Source organism: Adiantum capillus-veneris, chromosome 29, assembly GCF_014529385.1.
Source record: "Adiantum capillus-veneris isolate H3 chromosome 29, ASM1452938v2, whole genome shotgun sequence".
Taxonomy (NCBI): Eukaryota; Viridiplantae; Streptophyta; class Polypodiopsida; order Polypodiales; family Pteridaceae; genus Adiantum; species Adiantum capillus-veneris.
The window spans coordinates 104,009,631-104,030,674 of NC_140959.1; the positions used below are offsets into that span (position 1 = coordinate 104,009,631).

At 42.1% G+C, this 21,044-nt stretch overlaps 1 pseudogene; it reads left to right on the forward strand.

The window, feature by feature from the left end:
- The first annotated feature begins 5,235 nt into the window (after nucleotides 1-5,235).
- Nucleotides 5,236-20,404, forward strand: LOC147419691 (uncharacterized; annotated as a pseudogene).
- Nucleotides 20,405-21,044: the final 640 nt, after the last annotated feature.

The following is a 21,044-nucleotide window of genomic DNA, read 5'->3' on the forward strand; positions in this document are numbered from 1 at the left end:
TTTTGACTCACAAAAGTCCTGAAAGGCCTTTGAAACATACTCTCCACCATTGTCAGTGCGTAAGCATTTAAGCTTCTTGCCACTCTGGTTCTCCACAAGTTTCACAAACGTTTTGAAAACAGTAAACGCTTCATCCTTGTGCTTGAGAAAGTAAACCCATACTTTCCTCGAGTAATCATCTATAAATGTCATAAAGTAAGAAGCTCCCCCTAGAGATAGGTTAGGCATAGATCCACACAAATCACTATGAACAAGTGCCAACTGTGTATCTCTTCTACTGCTTCTATGCTTATGTGGCTGCTGTGTTTGCTTACCATACAAACAATGTTCACAGAATTCAAAATCATTAAATGAAAAGCCAGGCAAATAACCAAAACGAGACAAGATTTCCATTCCCTTCTTGGACATATGTCCTAACCGGCTATGCCACAAAGAAACGTTCGGCTGCTTGGTTACATTGATTACATTTTTAGAGACATTTGATACATAAATCATGTAAAGTCCTCAAGACTTTACTCCATGTGCTACTGTCATAGAACCCTTGGATATCTTCCACATGTTTTGTCCAAAAGTGGTGACTCAGGGGCATCACTTCATGTGTCTCCAAACAAGGAGTGGTTTACCTCTTATGTGACCACTAAAGATCGTGTTCGGCTAGGCAATGGGCAGACATGTGAGATCTTAGGTGTTGGAGATGTTCAATTGAAGTTTCAGAATGGCTCTTCTTTCACGCTGAAGAATGTGAGACGTGTTCTCGCAATTACAAAGAGCTTGATCAGCACAGGTTTACTTGATGATGCTGGCTAGCCAAGGATGGCATAATCCCTTGTCAAAAACAATCAACCCAGCAAGTAGGTATGATCCTACTAGCAACACATCAATACCTTAGAGAATAATGGCGAGGATGGTGGCCATGGAGCATGAGAGAAGACTCCTTATTTAGGTTACAGTCACTCAGTGCATTTCCATCAGATGCAGTAAGAAGAGCTGAGTCCATTGTATTCCTCAAGAAGTAGATGTCTCCTGACACTAGACTTTCATCCTCTGCAACATGTTTGTCACATTTATTTATTGAATCTTCACTGAGGACTTGTTCTTCTCACCATGGTCTTCTGCTTTCTCTTTGCCTGTTTCTGCTTTCCATTCTCCGCAGTCTCTTTTCATGTGACCCTTCTTGCCACAATGGTAGCATTCTATGTCACTCTTGCCTTTAGCACTGCGGGACTTGCTACGAGACTGATCCCTCTTTCCACCTTTGTACTTTTCTTTGGTCCTTCCCCTGACAACTAAGGCTGTTCCTTTGCCTTTGTCCATTGTCTTTCTGTTGGTTTCTTCACTAAGCAGACTGCCTTCTACACCTGCTATGGTCAAACCATCTGGAGGTGCAGAATTACTCAAAGTTGTGCGAAAAGTGTCCCAACTTTTCGGCAATGTGATCAACAGGAACATAGCTCTAACAGGTTCATCAAACTTGACACCTTGAGCTGACAACTGACTGTAGATGGTGTTGAATTCATTCAGATGATTGGACATAGGGGTCCCTTCTTTCATCTTCAAGTCAACAAGCTTCTTAAGCCAGTATACCTGTGAAGCTGCACTCTGCTTCTCATAAAGATCACTCAGCTTTAACCATGCTTGATAAGCCGACATCTCGTCTGCTACATTGAAGTAAACGCTTTCTGCCAAAGTCAGCATAATGGTAGAAAGTGCCAATTCATCCATTTCGCTCCATTCATATTCGTCCATATCTTTTGGTTTTATCCCCTTGAGCTTTATAGGTTTTATCTGCTTCTTTTGTACCAACACGTGCCAAATCTGCTTCTTCCACAATGGGAAATTGGTTCCATCCAGCTTCTTGATATTGTAAAGAGAAGTGTCCTGTGATCCAGCCATAACTACGCTTCACAGTAGTTTACTTTCCTGGGAAAAATTCAGAAGAGTTTCCCCTGTAAACTGACCTCTAAACCAATATCAACCTGTCAAATGAACCAAGAAAGCTTCAAATTCTACATAAATTTCGGCAGAGTCTCCTTTGTAAAATGGCTATGGTGTACTAAAAGCCAGACCAAAAACAGCTCAAAAAACCATTGTCTCTCTAACACTATAAGCTGTGGGTAAACTTGTCCTGCACATGTACTGTCTCTCACTGTCCTGTCACTGTCCTGTAAGCATAGACTGTGACAATGCCTCAACGGCAGTAAAGCAAAGATGCAATCCCAACTGTCTAACTCACAGTCAATACATCCTAGCTACCTATCTAAGGGTGCTCGAGGGATCGCTCCAAGACCTGTATCACCGAAAGGATCTCAAAATTTGAGAATCCCCCAGCTCAATAAAACCTCACTCGACCCTCAAAAAAGGCTGCAGTAAATCTGACAGTACATAGACTTCCCACAAAGTCATACATCCACAAATTTTTCACTGTATGCTGTAACCGCTGCGGCGGTTGTTTGCTACGTGACTCACAGCCAGCAAACCCTCAACAGACATACATCATCTCTGACAATACATCCCATGTGGAAGTACCTGCAATGTCAGAATAAAATCTGGAATATCAAGCAGCAAACACAAGCTACCTGATGAACTATTGGATGTCGCCTACAATCTGTGTGTAGATGCGTCCGTGTCGTATGTGACACGCCTCCAAGAACTGTGAGCCGTCCTTGGTTGTGTAGACAACCAAAAATCAGCACTCTGGAAGTGCAGATATCCTCAGCACTTGCAGTCGTAGGCCGAAATCCCAAATTTGCAGAGTCAGATCTGCACCCGCCGAGACCACGTAGTCGAAAATGGCCTGCACAAAACTTTGTCGAAGCCGAACAGTGGCCGAGATGACCTCAGAATGAAATTCTAAGAACACCAAGCCCTTTGGGCATTCCCACAAGAATTGGGGCCGTGTCTTCGCATGTCGAATCTTACTCCAATCTGAGCAAGTGACTCTGGCTACCTGCAAATGCTGCCCCGAGCCTCGATCTGAGCTCTGATACCAGTTGAAGGAGTACGAGCGAAAGTGCGACGTGAGAGAAAGTGCGAGAAGAAGAGCACGAAGATATGGTGAAATCACTCTATTGTAATGTTTAGAGCATAGTGAGTTATTATTAGGTTTTTACAAAAGAATATGGGTACATACCTTGCGGCCCGCCCACTTACCTGGGCGACCACATTGGGCTTTATACCCCAACACTCATTATCGCTCAAGTTCACATGGTATCAGAGCTCAAGAACTTGAGCTCCTAAGTACTCTAAGAGCCTTCTCTCAAAGCAGCAGCCTAATTTTACAACCATCTCTCACTTCCAAGGATTAGTCGGATAGCCTCGTCACCTATGGTTGCAACCACCAAGTCAAGGTATTTCACCATTGATAAGCTCAATGGGAAAACTTACAATGTGTGGAAGCTGATAATGGAGCTATATTTGAAGCAACTTGGCCTCTGGAAGATTATTTCTGGAGATGAAATAAGACCAAGTGAAGAGGAGTACGCCTCCGACATAGAACTACACTAGGCATGGGATTCAAGGGACATTACGGCTCAAGTGGAGATTATTTATACTCCATTGTGAGGATAGGCAAGTCCAAATAGTGCGGACTCTATCCAACTCTAAGGCTATTTGGGAGTTCTTCAACAACAATTATGAGCACACTAATCTTGTTTATCAAGTCTCCCTGATCAAGGGGCTTGTAAACAATACTATGCAAGAAGGACAATCTGCAGTCAAGTTCCTTGACATCTGGCAGCCACTATTAGATGAAGTTCTCATCTCTGAAATGGGATTTCAAAGAAATTTCAATGTATGCTTCTATTGTTGGCAGCTTTACCCACAAGCTGGAGAGCCTTTGCTACTACTCAAGATCTGTCCCAAATGCAATAATTGCAAGGTCTTGTATCCAAAATCCATCAAGAGGAAGCCTTAAGAGACCAGTCTAATGGCTCTATTCCAGTGTCTCTAGCCACTCATATCAATTCCAAAAAAGGTGGTCCTAACCACCACTACAAAAATTCAAAGCAGCTGCATAAAGGTGGTTCTAAACGCCCTAGAAATGCGCCTTTGTCAATTTCAATGCCACAACTACAAGAAATTCGGGCGCATTGCCAAGGACTACAGGTCCAAAACCAAGCATCATGGTAGTCATGGAGGATTCAACGGACATAAAGCTAATGGAGGCTATCATCAGAAAGATCATGCTCATTTCACTAATATTTCAAGCTAGGATGGTGATACACACCCTACTTCTATACAACTTTTTGCTGCAAGCTTCAACTCCTCTAAGCCACATCACAACTCTTCTATCTGGTATCTAGACACTGCAGCTACACATCACATGACATATCATTTTGATTACCATGCACACTACACTCCTCTTCAACACCCACTTGAAGTCCTCATGGGGGATAGAAAAATTCAACATGCTCAAGGATATGGCACTGTTGCCATTACCCTACCAAAATGCACTATAGCTCACATAGACAAGGTATACTATGTACCTGGTTTAAAGCAGAATCTTATCTCCATAGGAGAGATCACCTCCAAGGGCATTACAATTTATTTCACGCATGATATGTGCATCCTGCACACAATTGATACAAATCACAAGCCTTTTTCTATATCTTGCCCCTAGGAAGGACACTTGTATCCTCTTGGCTCCAGCAAGGTCCAACCCAAAGCACTTTCATCATTCATCAATTCTCCTAGGCAAGAGGAGACACTTAATTGGCACTATAGGCTAGCTCATGTCTCGCAACAAGTGCTCAAGGATATGCAGCAGAAGGAGCTAGTGGTGGGTCTACCAACCACAATTACCCCAATCACATTTTGTGAAGCATGGATACTGGGCAAAGATAATAATTTTACAGTGCCAACTGTAACTAAACGCACACACCCCCAATCACATGCGCTTATCTCGGCGCCCTATCCACCAGTGCCACTCATGGGCACTCCCATGCTCCTTAAACAATAGTGAAACATGATACACAATGCCCACACACACACACACACACACATGCTCATACCTCTGTATCATTACAATCGACATCGCATGAGCATCAATTGAAGCACTCTTTAGCTCTTCCAGCAGCTACACACCATCTCAACCCCCTACCTCGCTCAAAGATGCCCCAAAACAGACATCATTTCAGCCCCTCAGCTTCTCCTTCATCGCCTCACACACCTATTGTAGTCTCATCCTCATACTCAACCCCGCCTACTTCTACTACTTGTAGAAACACCATCACTCCCATGAGCATTTCCTCTTCATCCTCAGCCCTCAAGGCCTCTAATGAACACTCTAATCGACCATCCAAATCAGCCCCATTGGATGATGAAGACATCTTGTCTCCCCTTCACCCTGGACACCGCTCTCGCAAAGCCATCTACGAAGCAACTTCCTTCTCCACATTCTTGATTCAAGAAGAAGCAGACCTCTCTATCAAAATCCTCGATGAGCTCGAGGAGAACACGCTCTCTGTCGAAGATGCCATTGCCTGTCCCGAAGGTGAACAATGGATTGAAGCCATGAAGGAAGAGCTTCAAGCACATGAAGAAGCTCAATCTTGGACTATCAAGCCAAGGAGCGACGACGCCAATGTCATTGGTTGCCGATGGATTCTCAAGAAGAAGCATCGCTCCAACCATTCTGTGGAATGCTACAAAGCAAGGCTTGTTGTGAAGGGCTATACACAACAACATGGTACATATTTCTCTGATACTTATAGTCCCGTCATGGGTATCACATCATTTCACATACTTGTTGCATTAGCCGCATTCTTTGACATTCCTCTTCATCACATTGACATTCGTGCTACCTTTCTACATGGATGGCTAGATGAAGTCATTTATATGGCTCAACCTCCCTACTTCTATGTGATGATCCCACTATCTATGTATGCAAGCTAAATAAGCCTATATATGGTCTGAAGCAGTCAGCACGACAATGGTTCAAGGGCTTGCATGCTTTCCTTATTAAATGGGGATAGGTACAATGCACTTTCGACCCCAATTTATTCTATCATACTCTCTTCATGGATGTGTCATTGGTGTCTATGTCGATGACATCCCTATCATTGCTAGTGATGAGACATATGTCTCACATGTTGTGCAAATGTTCAAGGAATAATTCACAGTCCATGACAACGGCCCTATGACCTACTTCTTGGGCATAGAGGTCAACAAGGATTCAAATGGAAAATTCATCAAACTCTCACACCGGAAATACATTGAAGACATATTTGGTGAGGTGTTCTCTCTTCTAATGCACAACTCTCCACCCCCCACCTTGTCAAGCATAAACTATTCACATCTCTGCCACCATCTGATGATGATACTGATTTTATGTCAAGCTTTCCCTATGCTCGCTTGATTGCCCAACAAAGGTACCTCATTTCATGCACAAGGCTTGACATTAACTTTACCGGTCATGTATTATCTTGCCATATGAAGGCACCTCACAAATGCCATGGTCTCACTGCCAAGAGATCACTACGTACTTACATCACACTCGCCATCATTCTCTCACCTATTATAGTCAGCACCATTCATCAGCACTGCAACTCAAAGGTTTTGTTGATGCGGACTGGGCCGGGCAAGACCCGAATATGCATAGCATTTCTAGGCATGTATTTCTTCTTGTAGGTGGTGCTATTTCTTGTCAAAGCAAGCGCAAGACTTCTCTTGCTCTATCATCTACCAAAGCAGAGTATATAGAAGCATCCCTCGCTGCTCGTGAAGCATTGTGGCTTCACCAACTCCTAGAAGAACTGCCAATTCCATGTGCCACTCCTCCCATTAGGGCCAAAAACGACTCAAAAAGGGTTGTTTGTTAATCTAAGGATTAAGGAATATTCCAATAGTTATTTGACACGTATACAAAATTATGGCACTCTTGTCTCCTCTATTGTGGGTTTTGGTGGTCCTATTTTGATAGAGAACCGCTAAATGTCTTGATCATAAGGCTGAAACTGCGATATTTGGATGCTTTTGGCGAGAGAGCTCATTAAATTTGCGGCTCAAAGTAATGAAGTCTCATCTTTTATTCTATTTTATATTTCACAAAAGCGTTGTCAAAAGATACGAAATCTATGTTAGAAGGCTCTCAAAACAAGGGCATTAATGAGAAATCACCTACTTTTTTCAAACGTATACCTTTTTCGCTCTCTCTCTATTTTGTGAGAGGTTTAAGTCTTTCCGTCTATATTTTCTTTCTTCTTCTCTAATCTCTGAGTTTCCATGGCGTCTTTTGCACATCGCCCTTAACATTAGAGAGGATGGTGTTTGGAATCCCATATCTTTTCATGTCAATGACTGGGTAACAATGCTTCCATGCAAAGGTGTACACAGAGTGAAGAGAACTAAACGTGATAAAGTAAAAAACCATTGGAAAGGTCGTGTTCTTGCTGTCAAAGTGACCGAAAATGGCTGGCTAGCTAAGGTTCAACATGTGTACATGGCCAAGGATATGGTGTTAGATTGGGAAGAACATCCCACACTGCATTCTTACTGTAAGTATAAATAAATAAAAATTGATACAGTGAATTTTTCATTATCCCATTGTTTTTCTCATTTTTTGATTCCATTCCAGATATATTTCCTTCAACAGGTAGCTGTGAAATGGCAGCCTGTGGAGAGTCTAAGTGGGACGTTCAAAGCAATGCATAAAAGACATATTTAGGAATTTTGGGAATTATTCAAGTCCCATTTTTAAAAATGAGACTTGAAATTGTAGTATTTTGTGTTAAGTTTGACCTCATGGTTGTTTGTGGGGACCCTTTGTGCCATATAAATTGAACTGGGGGCTCAAAATTAAGTTCAACCCTCACTTGTTGCTACTATGCGGGATATTAAGAAGAGTATTTTATTTGAGTTTGAGCCTCACATGGCTTGCTTAACTAGCAAGTGGACACACTCAAACTTAGTTCAAGGCACTAGCACATGGATGTGAGACTCAAACTTAAATTGACTCCTCACTTATTGTTGCTCTATAGGATATTAAGAGGAGGTTTGAAGCTAATTAAAACATCACACACCTCACTTAAACTAGCAAGTGGGCATGCGGTTCATACCTAGTTCAAGATAACTCTATGTGACTAGAGAATGGTTTCAGGAATTGAGCCTTAACACATAGCCATATCCTCAACACATAGATATGTTGTTGTGCTTGTGTATATACAATGAGAAATTATTTGGAAGCATGACTTTAATATTGTTGATAAGGAAGAGTAAGTTTTAATGAATAACTTCATCATCCATTGCACTAATCACATAAATATATTGTCTGCAAATTCAAGACATTTAAAGGAAGGCAATGGAATCAAAAGAATCATCAAAGAGTACAATGTTAAGAAACTAATAAATAACATGAGCAAAAAAATTGGACTTGTTCACAAGCAATTTTCATGTTGAGGGGCTCTCAAATGAGTATGGTGTTTAGAAACACCAAGATAACACATGAAGAACAAAAAGATATTCTTAGTTATGTAGGCAATTCATATTTAAAGTAAGATAGATGTGATCTTTGAAGCAATATCAAGCGGATAACCTAATACATATGTCTCCTTAAACATTGTGTTTCCTCTTGTAGATACTTTAATGTTTCTCTATTGCAAGCTAATTCATTTACTAGAGTGATACAAGTATATCCTTGCTTGTCCTTGCATATATCAATCTAGGTATCCATGCAACTACCTTGCATATATCAATCTAGTTAGTCATGCAAATATTGTTCCCCTCAAAAAATTCAGTCTCTTCACTTGATAGGTTCCACAATTTTGCAAAAATAAAGTATATTTGTGCATGTTCCACTTACATGAGGGGGGAGGGCATCTCTTTAATCACAAAGGCCAGGACTCTCTCTCATGGACAACATGAGCATGCTTACTATCCCAGGTGAATATTATGTAGATATAGGATACTTCTATGATATAATTTTCATGTATTTAGTACCCTTTGATTTTGTTGTATATCTTAAATATTAAAATAACAATATAAACACATCACTATCTAGCAAATCAAAGAGGATAGAGATGTAGTTCCGAGTCCAAATAAACCACTACTCGTCACATGCTAGATTGTGGAGGGCATCTCTTTGAGAGAAAATCAAGGAATTTTCTCTAATGAAGAGCACAAGCATGCCTGCTTTTGCAACTACATAATACATATATGAAGGATATGTCCATGAGACAATTTCATGGGGAGGGTACCTTTTTCTTATCTTGAATAGGTTAAGATTAGCTAAACAAACAAAAAAGCATCATTATCAATTATCATCAAAGAGGAGATGAATGTGGTTCATCACTCAAATGCACAACCTTATATCACATGCTTGATTGGAGGAGGACCTCTCTTGAGCACCGATGCTAGAAATGTCTCTTAATGATGAGCATAAACATGCTTGCTTTTGGGAGAGATTAGTATGTATTATGGGATCTAATTCCATGAGACAGTGAGATAGTTCCATGGAGCCTCGAGCGGTGCACTATGCCATACCCCCCTATATTGTGTGCATTGATAGGGTAATTAAAAACTCCTATTTTAACATGTTTGAGTGAACTTTAAAATTACTATGTATTTAAGGCAATTTTTTAAAAATTGAATGTAAAAACCCCTTACTTGAATGTATCTTTGTTAAATTGCTTAAAATTTTTGCATTTAAAAACCCTCCCGTTGAACTCGTGAGGTGCATTAACATGACTACATAGTACATCCCCTGAGCATGGAGTGGCCTCTATTTGTTTGTATTGATCACTTGAATAGAACATAAGAGCAAAATTTTTTGAGAAATTGATGAACTCCAAATGTGCTTTTTTAGAACACGATATATAGTCAAAAAACCACAAAAAAAAGAATATATCATGAAGAAAACTCTTAAAAGTATGAAAAATTTACAACAAGATAAACAAATATCATTAATACTTCTTTTATGTTTGATTCATTTTTGAGTGCTAGACATAGTTGTGCAAATTTCATTCATACTTGAGGACATGAATACTTGGGCATATAACCTAGTAATAAGATGACACAACATAGCTGTGAAAATTTCATTCGTACTTGAGGACATGAATACTTGGGAATATACCTTAGTGATCAGATGACATAGCATAGTTATGTAAATCTCATTTGTATTTGAGGACATGAATACTTGGGCATGTACCTTTAGTGATAATATGGCATAACATGAATTTGAATAGGTCCAAATCTTGAGTCAAGCTATCACAAATGTTTAGAGAATAACTAGGCCCAAGGTTGAAGTTTGAGCTCTATCGCTGATGTAGATAACTTTTAGCTATTTTACAAGCATTTTTGAATCATGAGGATTAGACTAAACTCTGGGTCTCATCTTATAGAGACACTTGGGGATAGTTTCTGGTCAAAAAGAGTGTTTGTGGCACTCTTTGGAAGATGACTTTCAGTTGGAAAGACTTGTCCAAGAGTCTCTAGCTTGTGAGACTCTCACGCTTAGTGTTGTAGATAGTCTTGTAGATAGTTTCTAGATAGAAAGTGTCCTCCTAGAGTTCTCATGAGGATTAATAATTGATTCTAAAGGTCATGAGGGTCAAGAGCCTCATGCGCTAGAGACGTTTAAAGATGGCTTCAACTTGAAAGAGTTTTAAATAAGTCTCTGGTCCATGAGACTCAAGCCTAAGTTCCAACCTCATGAGATAGGACTCTTCTAGATATAAAGTGTCCTCCTAGAGTTCTCATGAGGATTAATAATTGATTTTAAAGGTCATGAGGGTCAAGAGCCTCATGCTCTAGAGACCTTTAAAGATGGATTTCAACTTGAAAAAGTTTTAAATGAGTCTCTGGCCCATGAGACTCAAGCCTAAGTTCCAACCTCATGAGATAGGACTCTTGTAGATGGATTCTAGGTTGGAAGATCAGTCCTACTAGAATGTTCATGATGCTTATAAAATGAGTCTTTAATCATGAGACCGAAACATAAGTTTGGAACGCATGAAGACTCAATTCAAACCTTGTGAGATACAAACCCTTTAGGATAGTTTCTAGATCGAAAGTGTTCTTGAAAATTGAGTGTCCGTGTCATGAGGCTCGAACTTAAGTTCGAGCCTGATGAGTTCTACTAGAGTGTTCACGAGGCTTGAAAATTGAGCGTCTATGTCATGAGACTCGAACTTAAGTTCGAGCCTCAAATCTTGAGATTGGATTTTAAGCTAAAACAAGTTAAATTCAAGTAATCATGAGGCTTGAAAACTTAGGATCCAGGTCATGATGCTCAAACTTAAGTTTGAGCCCTGAAACTAGAGATTAAATGCTGAACTAAAACAAGTTATATTCGAGTGCTCATGAGACTTGAAAACTAAGCATCCATGTCATTAGGCTCAAACTTAAGTTGGAGCCTCATGATGCTTGAAAATTGAGTGTCTATGTCATGAGGCTCGAACTTAAGTTGGAGCCTTGAATCCAAAAACTGAATGCTCAACTAAAACAAGTTATATTGTGCTCATGAAGCCTATTGAAAACTATCCAGGTCAATATGAGGGTCGAACTTAAGTTCGAGCCCAAGAGCAATAGACTAAATGCTCGACTACTTAGAAAGAGCTTTGCAAGTCTTTGTTTCAAGAAGCATGAGAGAGAGAGAGAGAGAGAGAGAGAGAGAGGAGCTAGCATACCTGCCCAAAAACACAAGGGCAACAAAATAGAGTGTGGAATCTTTGGCAATGAGAGAGCGAGTGTCACTATCTTTGTAGGATGTGGTGAGCATGGATGACAGTTGCACACGCGCATGCATGCAGCTCTTGCTCAATATTTATCCTTGTCACTTGCTTCGTATGGAGGTCCTCTTTTCCATATGATGTGCCCACATTCAGGTGCAGACCATACAAATTCCATGGATGGACGCTTCTTAATTGCCTCCACAACAGGTATCAGGCGAGCAAGCTCTTCCTCGCTTGTAAGCTTGGTGGAAAATGACAGTGTAGACTGCACATCCAAGTCAAATATCCGCACACCTACACGTCACTTGAGTTTTCTTATACCACCTCAGCACACATTAAAAAAAGGTATTTACAAGCTAGTTAATGTGTAGCTTAGGACTTTACACGTTCAACGACTCAATTGCTACAGAAGAGGAAGCAAGGATTGGCCATCTTCTACATCATGCTGCAGAAGTAGGCACATGCTTTCTGAGAGGCAATCGGGGCTTTTTGAGACCTGTAGAAGCTTTGAGGCGACCACCTGCAGGGGCCTTTGGGGGCCAGCGAGAGGACGAGGGAAGCAGGCATAGATGTAAAGAATGAGGATGCAAGAGAGCTAGACAAGACAAGCACAAAGCACACAGAGATGGAAAGCTTCTTCTTCTTCTTTACAGAAAAGAGAGTACAAAATGACTAAGTGCTAAAGTTGAAAAGTAGCACATATGTACATGCGGTCACTAAGTGTGAACTCGCTAGAAGCGTACTAGGCTGGCACTATAAGTGTAGTCCAGCTGTAGAATCACTGGCAGAGATCCTCCGTGTCGGTCACCTAACGCGCCAGTGAGTAAATGCCGTAAGCGGCCAAGACCCCTAGTGGATGCCAACTCAAGGTGTAGAGCTCGACATCTCAACACTCCCCCTCGAGCTCTGCATGTCGCAGAGTCCAAGCATAGTTCGGAAACGTCGAAGCTTCTCAGCTCCGAGGGCCTTGGTAAAGATATCCGCTATCTGCTCCTCTATGCTGACGTAGACCAAGTCGATGTCGCCCGCCAACACTCGCTCTCGAACGTAGTGGTAATGGACCTCTATGTGTTTGGTCCTGGCATGGAACACTGGGTTCCTAGCCAACTGCATGCTGCTGAGGTTGTCACAATGGATGAAAATATGCTGGTCCACCTGCACTCCCAAGTCCTCAAGTAATGTGCGTAGCCAAGCTACCTCGCACACCGAAACTGCTGCACCTCTGTACTCGGCCTCTGTGCTCGATAAAGCAACCGTAGGCTGCTTTTTGCTGCTCCAAGTAACAGCAGCACTCCCAAAAGAGAACATGAAGCCACTCGTAGATCTCCTATCAACAATGCTACCTGCCCAATCTGCATCTGTATACCCATACAATGCTAATGGTGCATCTGCTGCATAGAACAATGCGTAGTCAAGAGTACCTTGCACATACCTAAGTGTGCGTCGTACTCCATCCAAATGTGGCTTCCTCGGAAGTTGCATGAACTGACTCTCCAAGCCTACTGTGTAGCTCAAGTCTGGCCTCGTGATAGTCAAGTAGATTAGACTACCCACAGTCTTCCTGTACATGTTGACATCCTCAACAACATCACCCTTCTCTGCACTCAGCTTTGCATTCACATCCAAGGGAATAGAAATTGGCTTACAATCAGCCATACCATACTTTGACAACATGTCCAAAGCATACTGTCTCTGTGATAGCCATACACCCTCTGGAGTCCTGATCACTTCAATGCCAAGAAAGTAGCGCAACTCGCCTAAATCTTTCATTTCAAACTCCTGTTTGAGAAGACCCTTCACATGGTCAATCTCCATAGCATTGTCACCAACAATAATAAGGTCATCTACATATATGGTAATGACCACAATCCCCACATCACTCTCACGTACATAGAGTGAATGATCAGCATGAGCTCTCTTAAAACCAATACTGACAAGATACTTGGCAATCCTGTCATACCATGCTCTAGAGCCCTGCTTCAAACCATACAAAGCTTTGAGAAGTCTGCATACATAATCTGGGTAACCTGGATCGACATAACCAGGTGGCTGATCCATATACACTTCCTCTTGCAACTCACCATTCAAGAAGGCATTCTTTACATCCATTTGATGCATAATCCATCCTCTAGATGCAGCCACTGCTATGACAGCTCTCACTGTCGTCATCTTTGCCACTGGAGCAAAGGTCTCCTCATATATAGTCTATGCCATACGTCTATGCATAACCCTTTGCGACCAGCCTTGCCTTGTGACGCTCAATGTTACCATCAGCCTTATGCTTGGTTTTATACACCCATTTACAGCCAATAGCTTTCTTGCCACTTGGCAATGGCACCAACTCCCATGTGTCATTTGCTTCCAATGCAGCCATCTCTTCATTCATTGCATCATCCCAATGCACATTTCCAACTGCATCCTCAAAACATGTGGGCTCCACATCCTGTATCACCTTAGCCATGTAGGCTTGGTGGTGCGCTAGATACCCATCATAAGTCAATTTCTGAACTGGATTTCTGACTCTATTAGATCTGCGCGGTCCTGGGTCACTCCTTTGCCCTCTAGCATCTTCTTGTACTTTCCTTACACCAGGTGTCCTGACAGCCGGAATTCCAAATTCCTCATCAAGACTTTGTTCAGAACCATCTGAATCCATGTCTACATGTGAAAAACCTGATGATGCATCAACCATAAAGGGAGGTTCATCAACCTTTTCCTTTCCTTTTCGTGATACATTCCCTGTACCTGTTGGTGAAGTAACCTGCGTACGTAGTCTACCATTCCATGGTTTCTCAACAGAGCCACGAGAAGAGGACTCTTGTGGTCCACTCAAAACCTGTGACTGTGGCCTCACATTTTGTACAACCACATCATCTTTTACATCAGCCCCAATAGTGCCATGTGCATTACTGTACCAGCTGCTCATCTCATCAAAGACTACATCTCTGCTCACTCGTAATTCTCGTGTAGTAGGATTGTAGCACCTGTACCCCTTTTGTTCAAGGGAATATCCCACAAGAATACATTTCTCTGCTTTAGGATCTAATTTCCTACGCAACTCATCTGGTACATGCACGTAAGCTATGCAGCCAAACACTTTCAAGTGTGCCAAATCAGGCTTTGTACCTGTAAACTTTTCCTCAGGTGTTACATCATGCACCGCAGCTGTAGGTGTCCTGTTCATAATGTACACAGCTGTATTTACAGCTTCAGCCCAGAAATGATGAGGCATGTTCTTCTCATTCATCAATGCACGTGCAACCTCTGCAATGTGCCTGTTTTTCCTTTCTGCGACCCCATTCTGCTGTGGAGTATATCTGCATGTAAACTGCCTATGTATACCATGCATTCGCAGAAAATCTGAAAAATCATTGGAGAAGTACTCTCCCCCTCCATCTGACCTCAATGTCTTGATTTGCATATCTGTCTCCTTCTCAATCATGACTTTGAAGTCTTGAAAGTGACCAAACACTTCACTTTTGTTACGCATGAAGTAGACCCATACTTTCCTTGTATGGTCATCAATGAAAGAGACATAATACCTGCAACCATGTATACTTGCAGTATCGGTTGGACCCAAACATCTGTGTGCACCACCTCAAGTGGATTTTTACATACATTGCGCTCATGTGGAAATGAGCCCTTTGACTGTTTTCCAAACTGGCATGCTGCACACACTTTATGCATACCATCCACCTTGAATTTGGGCAAACCTTTTACAATCTGTTTTGATTGCATGCTGCGCAATCTCTGCTCATTGACATGGCCAATGCGTTTGTGCCAAATGTCAACATCAGCCACAACACCTGTGCCCTGTGCAAATAATGCAGCTTTTACCTCAGGCATGTCTACATTCAGCGTAAACATTCTGCCCACACATTTGCCCTCTGTGATCAGCTTACAGCCATTCTGGAAATCTTCTACATAACAGCCATTTGGATTGAAGCGAACCTGCAAACCCTGCTCAACCATTTGTCCAACAGAAACAAGATTCTTTGTAATGTTTGGGACATGAAGTACATCTGCTAAGTACTTTGATTTCCCACTCTTCGTATTTAGAGGTATGTCCCCTACATGAGCAATGGGGTGAGCTGTGTCATCTCCTGTCTGCACATAGCCTGACACATCTGGTTTGCGCATATCTCTAAACCACTCTCCCACGAGACGTCATGTGATTAGAGGCACCTGAATCCACATACCAAACATCATCTTGGGTGGAATTCTCTGCAGTCATTGTATTCATTACATGTTGCATAACAAACATGCGCTCGTTTTTGCTGTCATCTGCATCTCTGCTAGTAGATGCATAGTTGCCCTGTTCTCTCTTTCTACTTGCTTTTCCCTTTGGACAGTCACGTGACATGTGACCTCTTTCACCACAAGTCCAACATTCTCTACTATCTGGAGTATGTTGCTGCCTGCTTGATCCTGCACCACGACCTCTTTGACTCCCCCTGCCTTGAGACTGGTTTCCCCTGCCACCTGTAATGTTTTGATTTGATTGACCTTCCAGAAATTGGCCCCTGCAACCCCTTGGGCCTCGACCACGACCTCTACCTCTACCTCTGTTGGAGTTAGAATAGAAGGCCTGTTCAGAATTATTTCTGCCATGAGAAGAAGATGTGTCAAGGTTCTTCTCCTCAAGAATAAGCATAGAAATCAAATCTTGGAACACGGGGATGTCGTCTCTTGTATTCATGGAAGACCTAAAATGTACATACTCATCTCCTAGACCATCCAAGCATGCACGGACAATGTCATCGTCTTCCACTGAGACTTTAATAGATCCAAGAGCCTCAATGATACTCTTGATCTTCAAGGCATAATCATTGATTGAGAGGTTGTTCCTCTTAACCTGATTTAGCTCCGACTTTAGTTGAAGCTTCCTGGCCTTGGTGTTCACCTCGAACACTCTGCCTAAGTTTCTCCATGCAATGGCGGGGGTTTCAGCATCCTGTAGATAGCCCATCATGCCATCTGTGATGCTCATAGACAGCCAATACATCACTTTGCTCTGGCCTTGTTGCCAGTCCCTCAAAGCTTTCCTTTGTTCTGCTGTAGCATTTGCCTCGGGAATCTCTGGTTCCTTTTCATTGTCTCCTTCTACATAGTCCCAATAACCTTTTCCTTTTAGGAAATTTGTTATTCTGAACTTCCATGCAGGGTAGTTATTTTTCTCAAGCTTCTCAGTAACAATCTGACTGAAACCGTCAGACATCTTGAAGCACTAAGACAAAATAGCTGCAATCTGCAAAAACCTGCAAATCTGCTGAACCTGCTATTGTGGTTCCTGTAACGCTTTCTACACTCAACGAGTGTCCACAATCAAGCGTTTCACAACCACTGTACTTGTACAGTAAATCTCTGTATACTGCACTTTGGAGACCTGTTCAGAAACTTGTGCGAAAAACTTGTGCGAAAAACTGGTCGTGGATTGCGAACGAAGGGATTGTGATGCTCTTGCTCTCTTAGCCTCTCTTGCCTGCACCAGGCTCTGATACCATGTAAAGAATGAGGATGCAAGAGAGCTAGACAAGACAAGCACAAAGCACACAGAGATGGAAAGCTTCTTCTTCTTCTTTACAGAAAAGAGAGTACAAAATGACTAAGTGCTAAAGCTGAAAAGTAGCACATATGTACATGCGGTCACTAAGTGTGAACTCGCTAGAAGCGTACTAGGCTGGCACTATAAGTGTAGTCCAGCTGTAGAATCACTGGCAGAGATCCTCCGTGTCGGTCACCTAACGCGCCAGTGAGTAAATGCCGTAAGCGGCCAAGACCCCTAGTGGATGCCAACTCAAGGTGTAGAGCTCGACATCTCAACAATAGAGGCAATTGAAAACAGCATGGGGCTTCTCGTTTATACACACAAGCGCGCTCTGCAGCATTTTTGGGATATAGGCGAGGATTTAGGGCTCTCCAGTGCAGACATTTCTCAGTGTGATTTTGCGCTGCAGGTTTGGCAAAAAATTAGCTCATGACAAAGGCGGACAAATCATGGCTCCTCCAGGGCGACTGAGGCGACGTTTAGCTCATGCATCAATTCATGGTGGGATCAAGACATCACAGTTTAGGGCAGGGTGTTGTTTCGGTGCATCAGGCTGAAGGGTAGCGCCGATATTGCTTCACCTGCCATTTTCCTCTCTCTCCAATAGCTGGGCCCTCAACTGTTATGGAGGCCCTCTGCTTTCCACCTGCCACCTTATCATCGGTGCGTCATGCAACAGTTCATGACGAGAGGCATGGCTGACATGGATTGACAGTAAGAGGCGTGGCGGCTGAGGCGATAGACATGTAGCAATGCGTGGCAGGCTCAAGCTGGCATAACAGTTCATGGTGCTTCAAGATATTTTCTTAGCCTAGTTCATGGGGAGATCACAATAAAGCAACAAGCAACATGGCGGGCTTAGGGGATAGCAGCAAGGCGCCATCGTCACTTCCAAATTTCAAAACTAACGTTGGGTTTCAAATTTGACGGAGAAACCTAACATAGTCGTTAACTTAGACGGACTTAGTCAATGACTATAATTTCCTCCAAAGCTTGCTCAAACTAAAGCTCAAGCCTCAACAACACTCCCCAAAGATCCATCAAAGCTGATTATAGAGGGCCCTGTAGTTACGACATGATGTGTACATACGACATGGTGTACATGTAAGCTGGCTTTGCAACTCTGTGAAATAAGTTGTCTCCTTAGGTGCCCCCAAGCTAGGGGCTGGTTGAACCACCCTCCACAATAGATAATCGTCTCCAAACCTGTCACAACCAGTCAAAAGGAGTCTTCAACCACCTCGAGGGTGTTTGGATTGCTTTGTGTTGGATTGTAGCATTTAGGTCATATGCAACAATGATATTATGGGCATGCATATCTCGCCTAAGCAGCCTTTCCAAAGTTGAAAGGCCCTACACATAGTCAGCAGGCTATTGGGGGGGGGGGGGGGGGGGGGGGGGGGGGGCGCTCTAACAATTGTAAAAGAAGTATCAAATCCTAAGGTAAGGGGGCCAATATTGTAACGGCCCCCATTACTAATGTTATTGAATGTGTATCATATTGCACCAAATCTCCAGGCCTACGAGCAACAAACTAGTGGAGTGGTCTACGCATCGCACTTTGGTAAGGATGGGTTGGTTTTGTAAATTCCATATCTTTGGTTCTCTTGTGCAACAACATGATTTTTCTCTCAAGTTTTCTATGAGAGACTCCATTCATGACAATCATCTCAAAAGAGTATAGCGTCTCATGAAGGAGACAAACTATACGAAATAGGAATACAACTTCAGTAAGTGCTTCATCTCCATTCTACTCCAATAGTATTTTCCTCGGCACCTTAATTATGTATCACAAGTGTGTTTATACAATTTCTCATCATACATTCTAAACAATGACCTAAAAAAACGCATGAGCTTTTGTGAAATGTGCACCGTATACCTAGCTAGGTGTTGTTGGGGCAAAGGATCACAATGTTGATGGGGGACACATGTGGTCCCTTTCCCTCAAATGTTGCGCAATGCCTCCCAAGTAGAAGCTCATTAATCCGAGTTTCTTACACCAAGAATGTCTAAAATCTATCACAAATTTCATCTTGTTTTGATTTCACTGTCCTCTTATAGTTTTCTATTTCGAAAATTTTAGCTAAAACTCAAGTACCAAAGTGGAATCTTTGAATTGTGGGTGGCACTTGACGCCTCAATCTCTAGTTTGAGCCTTGTTGTAAAGTAGTGCTATAGATTTTGCGAGGGGTACTATTGGGGAAATTTACCTCGAAACTGATGGGGGGTCAGTAGCCCCTTGGCATAATGGAAACTCTACCTAGGAACTTGACAACAATGGTTTACAACACCACAACCTAGCATAGTCCAGCCACCACCCAAGAACTTGGTTCACAAACATTTGTCCCAAAATTACGCGTTTTTCCCAAAATTCCTAAATATGTGTTATAAAGGGATTGCGGATGCTATGTATGCTGACAAGCCACCTTCCTTTTACAAAACAATGGATTTGTTTGTCTATTTTGCAGAATACAAAGTTCCATCACGAGAAGGTGCATATGGAGAACTACATCAGTTACCTGTTCCCACCATAAGTTCACTTGACTGGGAAGCTCCTGATGCATGGACTATATCAAGCTTCAAATCCAAGATCAAAGAAGACATCCTTAAAGCTATTTCTCCGGGAAGGATATCAAGAAGGATTAAAGTTCAATGGTTCTTGCCTATACATGTCTTTGTGGCATGTTTCAAAACAATGGACTTGCAGAGGAAAAAGACGGTGTGGCTTAATAGGAGACTTTCTATGACTGAACTGGATAATGTACTTGGAGACGGATGGAGCACCAAAGAAAATTTCCATATTGGTGATAATATTAGTTGTAGAGTAAGCCCAAATTCTATGTCTATCTCATATCAACTATGTCGTCAATCATTAGTTCTGGGCTACGACTATAGGAGATGGAGAAGCAAATTAGGTAGCTGGGTTCCTCTCGAGTCTTAGGAAAATTGTCTAGAGATTGAACTAAAGGTCATAGTCCATCCACACACCGAGTATAGAAGCCTAATCGTAACAACAAACTGGAGACTAAATGATGTTAGAGAATCTCTTGAGTTTCTTGATGAAACATCTCCCGAGTATATATTCAAAGTGGATGAAGTTGTGGTAAGCACAAGGATGGAGATTTCAACCTCTTGCATCACATGCCTTCCCCCAAAACGAGTTGTATTTGAGCCACTTGCAAGGACTTGAAAAAACAAGTTCAATATTGTAATCATTTTGTAAATATATTTATCTTCTCTCTGCCTTATTGTGAACATTAATTATGTTGTTTTAAACTTCCATGACATCATGATACACATTTAAGAATCGATAGTTGGTATTAAGTATTTGAAGTAAAAAATTATGAATCACCAAAGGGTATATATATGTTCATATGGACAAAATGAACAAAAGTGTACATAGATTTTGTGGAGTAATCAATCATGAAACTCCACTTTTCTTTTTGCCTAAGAGGATTCTGCATCCTCAGAGACCCTTTTTCTGTGTGTTCAGAAGGGGGTGAAAGTTCAGGAGTGGGTGTTGGTGGTGACTTGGGCTCCTCAAGGCTTGGAACGGGTGACTTGGCAGGAGTTGGTGCTTTGGGCTCCTTAGGGCTTGGCACGGGTGACTTGGAAGGGGTTGGTGCTTTGGGCTCCTGAGGAGTGGCTGGCTTGGGTGACTTGGCAACATTCTTTCGCAACATGAATGGTAGCTTTAAAGGTGAGCTAGGTGCCTCCCCCTTACCGTTCTTAAGTGTACAACATTTTTGAACCTTGAATTTCAATGGTGAGTGGAATGGATGGCCCTTTGTATCTGCTCTTTTTTTTGCAGGGCTCTTCTTCTTGGTGGG